Here is an 8,075-nt window from a genome sequence, read left to right as displayed (position 1 = left end):
CCGGAACCAACAGTGAACGTCTGTTTGGTCTAAAGTAATGTAACTCAGAATGCTTTGCAAAGATCGTTCTGAGTTACAACTGGTAGCTGCACTTCTGTCTACACCCTAAGAGCTCCAGGAGTCACCCAAAATTACCATGTAACAAGGCCCTTCATAGCATTCCAAAAATAACGTGTGTCAGTAGCCAAAATAATTCTTGTTTTTGGAGCTGACAGTTAAACAACGCTCTAGAAGTAGCTTCCTACAATAGAAGCTGTCCAGGTGCATCTTCTAGGTGGCAGAAGAGCCAGTAAGGGCCAGTTTGCATTGTGCAAATGACAAACTTGAAATGAAATTGACTATAGCCGTGGATGCATGAGCCATGCACTGGTTTAACTTACAGGCTAGGGACAGAGATTACACATAAACTGGTTTAAGTGATCAGGAACTGGTTTAAACCTGTAACAGAACAGATGTTCAGTGCACATAAGCCAGTTTGAAACTGGCTGAAATTGGTTTCAGATAAACCTGGTTGAATGTAGTATCAGGCTTAACTGATTTGGGTCAAATTGGTTTATGTAATGTCTGTCCCAGATCCCTTGCTCTTTAAGATAAACCAGAGATCCCCATCATCCTAGCATGCTTTCTGGGCTGGGCTGGGCTCTCTGATCCACAGCAGGGCTGGCCCCTTCCCTCTGCTTCCTGGCTGCAGCTCCGGCAAAGACTGCAGGCTGCTCTCCACCACCCGCTCACCACTCCCTGCTAAGCAGGAATTCCTCCCTCCCCTCTGCCTTGTGGAGAGATGTCTGTGTCTTAGCTAGCAGATCACACACTGACTGCTGACTATGGTCCATGCTGAATCAACAGGTAGAATCACCAGGCATATTACCAGCTACCTGCTGATTCTCTCTCTGTTGTTTTCTTAATGGGCTGATAAACACTGAGTTAGCGGGTGATAACACTGTTATCAATTCCCTGCTGGCCTAATCAGAGCATCCTGCCAGGGCCTGGCCACGCCCCCCCCAACCACCGCTCAGTGCTGTGGAAGGGACAGAAGGGCTGCTCTAGTGCCCCCAGCTTCTAGCCTGAGCTGTTGAGCCCCAGCTCAAGTCTGGGATCGTGCCCGGTATGCAAAAGCCAATAAAGATACCAGGGGTGAAAGTATAAAGATTTATTGCTAGCAATACAAGGTGCAAGCGGAATAATTTCACGTAACAAGCACACAGATTCTTAATTATGAGCATCTTTTATACAGGAGTATTGGACCTTCATAAGCATTGTTGTTTGCTAATTGGTTATAAGGGAGTGACGCAAGGAGTTCTTTACTGAGCATGTCTCTATACCTGTGTTTTAGCTATGTATCTCATTTCCATACATGTATGTTTCATTAGCATACTTTCTCCCCACCTAGGGGTGTGAATCTTAATATTTAAATCAGCTCTTTGCCCTACTCCACTAATTCTGTTTTTGTTTTCAAGTCTCCTTTATCTAAGACTGTCTTCTCCTTATCATTGCAATTGAGCATTAGTTACAGAACAGAGACTTTTGCTTGGGCTATGTGTAGTGGTTTCTAGGTCAAACCTAACAGAGCCACTGCAGTCGTGTGTCTGCATGTCGGGGATGTGTATACAGTTACAAACTGATTTAGCCAAGCCAGGTTAGACTAACCTGCAAAGATTGAATCAATTCAGGCTCAGCCTTTTTGAATGTCTGTCCCTAGCCACAGTGTATGTAGTTATTCCTTACTTTCTTCAGCTGTGAGTGGGATGTCAAGTGTTCAGCTTTATGCTGCATCAGCTACACATCTATGTCAGTATAAAGGTAGATTACAGGTACTCCTCACTTAACGTCATCCCGGTTAACATTGTTTCATTATTATGTCACTGATCTATTAGGGGACATACTCATTTAAAGTTGCTCAATGTCCCGTTATAACATTGTTTGGCCACTGCCTGCTAGTGAGACAGGTGGTGAGACGGGGCACCACGTGCATGTATGTATATGCATGTGGCCCCAGGCAGCCTCCAGAACAGTTCAAGCAGGTAAGTGGAGGGGGAGGGGAGAGGGGGAGTGAGATCCCTGTAGGGAGGGAGCTGGGCAGTGCTTGGTGCTTGGGGCCCGGGGCTACAATGCGTGGCTGCAGGGCCCCAGCAGGGAGCAGGACGGGGTTGGGAGTAGCTCGTCCAGGGGAAGGGGAGGGCTGGCTCCCTGCTGCTGCGCGCACTGCTGGGGGGCAGGGGAGATGTGCACCCCCCAGATCTGTACCCAGGGCAAGCACAGGCTGCGGACTTAGACTCTCACCCTGCTTCACTCCCACAGGGACTCTGTAGCCCTGCACACATGACTCGATGTAGCTGGGGACAGCAGGGCTGTGTGAGGATCTCCTCACTGCTGCTCCCCTCCCTCGCTGCCTTGATGACATGTCTCCTGTGCCTGCTACAGCTTTGAGGGGTGCAGCCCCACGCACAGGAGGTGTGTCGCAGGGCACCACAGGGCAAGCAGCAGCAAGGAGATCCCTGGGTGGCTTCGCTGTTTCCTGCCATGCTGGGTCATGCCCACCAGGCTGTGGAGGCTGCGGGGCAGTGAAGCAGGGTGGAGCTGGCAGTAGCTAGCAGCTTCTCAGCACGAGCTGCTCTCTGCTGCCCTGCTTCCCTCCCCTGCGGCTTCCGCAGCCCGGTGGGCATGACCTGGTGCAGCAGGCAGTAGCAGAGCTGTGTGGTGACCTCCTCATCACTGCTCGCTTCATGCTGCCCTGGTGATGTGCCTCCTGCACGTGGGGCTGTGGCAGCGGCATAAGCAGGGGGCGAATCGCCTGGGCAGAGGGAGGGGGAGCAGCAGCAAGGAAATCCAATGCAGCCCCACTGTACCTGGCTACACTGGGTCATGCCCACAGGGCTGCAGAGACCCCAGGGGAGTGAAGCAGGGTGGGAGCCCATAGCCTGAGCCTGCCCCAGATACAAATCTGGGGGACGCGGGTTTCTCCTACCCCCTGGGAGTGCACGCAGCAGTGGGGAGCCAGTCTTCCTCCTCCCCTGGATAAGCCACCTACAGCCCCATCCTGCTTCCCACTGGGACACTGCAGCCACACATCATGGCCCTGGGCCCCAAGCACCAAGCACTGCCCAGCTGGGCAGTAACCCCCCAGCCCTTCCCAGCTCCCTCCCTACAGGGGCCTCAATCCCCATCTCCCTTCTGCCCCCACTTAACTAGCCACTGCCAGATCCACCCTGCTTCCCTCCCCCATGGCCTCCACACCCCAGTGGGCATGACCCAGCATGGCAGGCGGTAGCAGAGCCATGCGGGGATCTCTTTGCCATTGCTTGCCCTCCACTGCCCTGGTGACACGCCTCCTACATGCAGAGCTGCAGTGAGGGCACCGGCGTGGGGCTGCGCCCCTCAAAGCAGCAGCAGATGCAGGGGGTGCATCGCCAGGGCAGTGGGGAGGCAGTAGTGGTGAGTAGTTCCTTGCATGGCCCTGCTGTCTCCAGCTATGCCAGGTTGTGCCCACTGGGTTGCGGCGGCCCCAGGGGGCGAAGCAGGGCGGGAGCTCAAACCCTCAGCCTGCACCTGTCTCATAGACAAATCTGGGGGTCGCAGGTTCCCCTTACACCTTGGGAGTGCACACGCTAGTGGGAAGCCAGCCCTCCCCTGCTCGAGCCTGCAGGTAGCTGAGGGCCCCCTCAGGCAGGGCTTGGGGAACAGGGGCAAGGGGCAGCAGCAGGGCTGTAGTGGGGGGGAGTGAGAGGCACAAGCTGGGCTGGGGTGGGCTGTGGCGGGCCTTTAATTTTAATAATGGATTTGGGGTTTTTATCAGAGAATTTGTGATTTTTTGGCAGATAATTTCCAATTTTTTATCAGGGAAATCCAGGATCCCTGATCATGAATCAAAAACACCCAGCAAGTGATAGTAAAGTGCCTAGTAGTAGCAGTAGCATTAAGAAAAACAGGAAAACCATTAGTTTGAGTACTAAATTAGATGTTTTAAGGCGTTTTGATACAGGTGAGCATGCAGTAGATATTGGCATTGCTTTAGGTCTTAGTCCGACCACTGTGAGAACAATTTGGCGTAATGCTGACAAGATCAGGGCTCATGCTCGGTGTGTAACACCACTTAGTGCTACTAAAATAAGCTGATCAAGAAGTAGTTTGATGGAAAACATGAAGTGTGTTCTCTCAGTGTGGGTAGAGAACCAAAATCAGCGGAACATACCTCTAAGTTTGCTAGTGATACAAGCTAAGGCAAAAAGTTTGTATGACAATTTGATAAGCGACCACGGTGAAGGATCACAGACAGAGACGTTCATGGCAAGTCAGGGATTTGATTGGTTCAAGAGGCGCTTCCACCTACATAACATCAAGATGTCCGGTGAGGCGGCTAGTGCCAATACTGCAGCAACTAAAAAATTCCCCGACTATCTCAAGAAAATAATTGACAAAGGCGGCTATTCACATCTTCAGTGTCGATGAAACGGGCCTCTACTGGAAGAGGATGCCTGAATCGACTTACATTTCCAAAGAGGAGAAGACAGCGCTGAGCTTTAAAGCAGCTAAAGACCGCCTGACCTTGCTTCTAGGTGGTAATGGTGCCGGAGACATGAATATGAAACCGCTGACAGTGTACCACTCTGAAACACCATGAGCTCTCAAGAGATTTCCAAAGGAACTCCTATAACTGGAGTTATTTTTTCAGAATGGCTGACTCTCTATGCCATCCCTGCATAGAAGGAATACTGTGCCATGGAAAATCTTGATTCAAGATTTTATTACTTATTGATAATGCACCGGCTCATCCAATCAACCTGGACAACCTGTGCAAAAACATCAAAGTTGTCTTTCTGTCACCTAACACCAAATCACTGATCTAACCCATGGACCAAGGAGCCCTCGCTGCATTTAAGGCATATTACTTAGGCCATACTTTTGACCAGCTTATCAGAGGCACCGATGGGGAAGGCAAGCCTATGATTTGGCAATTTTGGCATGACTACAACATCCTCAAGTGCATCAATAACATCGGTTAGTCCTGGGCTGAAGTTACTCAGGCATGCATGAATGGTGTGTGGGGGAATTTCTGGCCTGAATGTGTAAATGACTTAAAACGAATTAAAGATGTTGTCCCTGCTATGAAGAAAGATCCTCAGCTTGGCCAAGAAAGTGGGTTTTGATGAGGTGGAAGAAGCTGACGTTACACAACTTCTGCAAACACAGAGACGAGCTAACCAATGAAGGTCTGATGCAACTAGAGGTGATGAGAGGAATGGAAGAAGAGGGCCAAGAAGTAGAAGAAATAACCCATCAAATTTTGACTACAAAACGTCTTTCTGAAGCTCTCCAAATGATTGAAGCTGGCTTGCAAATCATTAGTGATGACAATCCTAACAAGGAATGCAGCTCCAAGGCGATTAGGGGAGTTCATGATGTAATGAATTGCTATCAAGAAATTTACCAAGAAAAAAAAGGAAAAGAAAACAACAATCTCTAGATGGTTTTTTTTGAGTTGGGAAAGTTCAGCAAGAACAGCAAGAGGAGCAGCAGCAGTTTGTTTAAAAAAACAAACAGCAGTTTGTTTAAAATTATTTAAAACTTATAGCTGTATTAAATTGTTTGTTTAAACATTTAAAACTTATACTGTATATGTATATAATGTCTTCTGTCTGGCAAAAAAATTTTTCCCTAAAACTTAATCCCCCCTATTTACATTAATTCTTATGGGGAAATTGGATTTGCTTAACATCATTTCACTTAAGGTCGCATTTTTCAAGAACATAACTACAATGTTAAGTGAGGAGTAGCTGTACACCTAATATAAATGGTTCATCAGTTTGTACCCACAGACCGTGTCCACATGAGCAGGGACTTGTGTTTGCAGCAGCATAAATAGTAGTGGCACAGATTTGTGCTGCTACTTTGTGCTGCAGTGCATGCCCCTGGTCATGTAATTTGCAGTGGGACACATTGTCCCACTGCTCCATATGCTCTGGACGGAGGCTGGCTGGGTCACAGGGTGCCTCAGTGCAGGGCTAGCTGGCAGGCAGCCTCTACACTGAGGCACCCTGTGCCCCAGCCAGCTAAGGAGGGCACATGGAGCACTCCCCTGTGCTGTGGAGCCCCCGTCTCAAGGCACCTTGCACTCCCAGCCACTTCCCAGCCAGCCACTCCCCAGCTGGCTGGGGCGCAGGGTGCCTCAGGATGGTGAACCAGGCAGCCCTGGGCTGCCTGATCCCCTGTCTCTGCATACCTCAGTCTGCCTGTCTCAAGGCATGCTGTGCCTCAGCCAGCTGCTGGCAGGGGCACAGCATGCCTTGAGCAGGGCCTCCACATACCTCAGCATGGGGCTCCACAGTGGAGCCCCACACTGAGGCACACAGCCCTGGGCTGCCAGGGAGTGGCTGGCTGGGGCACAGGGTACCTTGAGATGGGGGCTCCACAGTGCAAACAGATGGGGGAGCGGGCAATTTAGGGCTGTCTGCTCCCCTGTCTCTGCTTTTGTTCTACCACATGGCACTTCAGCATGCTTTGCGCCGTCTTTTTTTCTGGCTTTTGTTTTTGTTTGTTTTTTGGCTACCTGGAAATCCTGGCAGCAGATTTTGCCCCCGCATTGCAAATTAGCAGCACAGGACACAGTTTAACTTCAAGTGTGTGGTTTGTGGTCCCCCAAAGAGGTTTATGGTGTTACAAACCACACGTGCCTGCATATCTGGATCTGGCCATAGAGTTTAGTTTGCCTTTCTTGTTGTTTGTTTGACTGTCAGATAAATAGATCTCAGTTCTCATTTTCACTGTAGGTTGAAGACTGGCAGAACAATTTGTTTTAACTTGTCTGTTTCATTAACACCTTTCACAAGTTTGCACATCTCAAACTATGTACAAAAGCCCTCAGTATCCATGTCCTGTTGTCCTTTATGGTTCTTGATTTTCCTAACAAGGTCAAATAAAAAAAAACATTTTATAGTCAAATTTAAAACTTTATAGCAGCATTCCCTAAATGTTTTTGCAAAAACAAGTTCTAACCCTAGCCCAAAAATACAAGCCTGAATTGTTAAGGTTATAGCTCTCTCAGAAATATGAGGTGATATCTATCATGGTGATATATAACTGTAAAAATACAAGCACATAAACCACCTCCCCTTCCCAGAAAAATGTCCTTAATTTTTCTGTTCTAATCAAAGACTTAGTATCAGGAAACCTTAGGAGTAAGATGGTTTTCTTCTTTCATACAGTAGTTTTCTTTATAAATTGGCCTCGTTGTATAATCCCAGAGGCTATATAATATAGTTTTAGTCTAATATCCTGTATAGGTCATAGAACCTTAATTATAGAGAAGCTCCTCAGCTGTGCAATTCTTGATTCCTATGGGAGTATAAAATCTCTAAGCAAGGTTTGTCTAAAACCTAGTTAACCCAGCATTCATAGATTTCATAGACATTCGGGCTGGAAGGGACCCAGGAGGATCATCAAGTCCAGCCCCCTGCCCCAGGGGCAGGTAGTCAGCAGGGATTGTAAGATCCCAGCAAGATAAGCATCCAAATGTGTCTTGATGGTGTTCAAAGTGGGTGCTTGAATCATGTCTGGTGGCAGTCTATTCCAAACCTTGGGGGCTCGGACAGAAAAGAAGTTCTTCCTTATGTCCAGCCTGAATTGGTCGCGGCGGAGTTTGTTACTGTTCGATCTTGTCATCCCTCGGGGAGCTCTGGTGAACAGACATTCCCCCAGATCCTGATGAGCACCCCTGATAAACTTATAGGTGGCCACCAAATCGCCCCTGAGCCTGCGCTTTTCCAGGCTGAAGTGTCCCATGGCTCTCAACCTCTCTTCGTAAGGTCTGTTTTCCTGACCTCTGATCATATGCGTGGCTCTCCTCCGCAGTCTCTCAAGCTTCTCCACATCCTTTTGAATTGTGGAGCCCAAAACTGAATGCAGTACTTCAGCTGCAGCCTCACCAAGGCCGAGTACAATGGGAGAATGACATCCCGGGATTTGCTTGAGAAGCATCTATGGATGCAAGCCAGCGTTTTACTTACTTTACTAGCCGCAGCATCACATTGAAGGCTCTTGTTCATCTTGTGGTCAATCATGACCTCCAAGTCCCTTTCATC

At 48.8% G+C, this 8,075-nt stretch overlaps 1 protein-coding gene across 2 annotated transcripts in view; it reads left to right on the top strand.

The window, feature by feature from the left end:
- Window positions 1-8,075, top strand: part of UGGT2 (UDP-glucose glycoprotein glucosyltransferase 2) — a 235,857-nt gene that overhangs the window by 90,070 nt on the left and 137,712 nt on the right. The window lies entirely within an intron of this gene.

This window comes from Alligator sinensis, unplaced genomic scaffold (genome assembly GCF_000455745.1).
Source record: "Alligator sinensis unplaced genomic scaffold, ASM45574v1 scaffold740_1, whole genome shotgun sequence".
Taxonomy (NCBI): domain Eukaryota; kingdom Metazoa; phylum Chordata; order Crocodylia; family Alligatoridae; genus Alligator; species Alligator sinensis.
The sequence above is the reverse complement of the archived record's forward strand: the minus strand, read 5'-3'. Positions and strand labels throughout refer to the sequence as shown.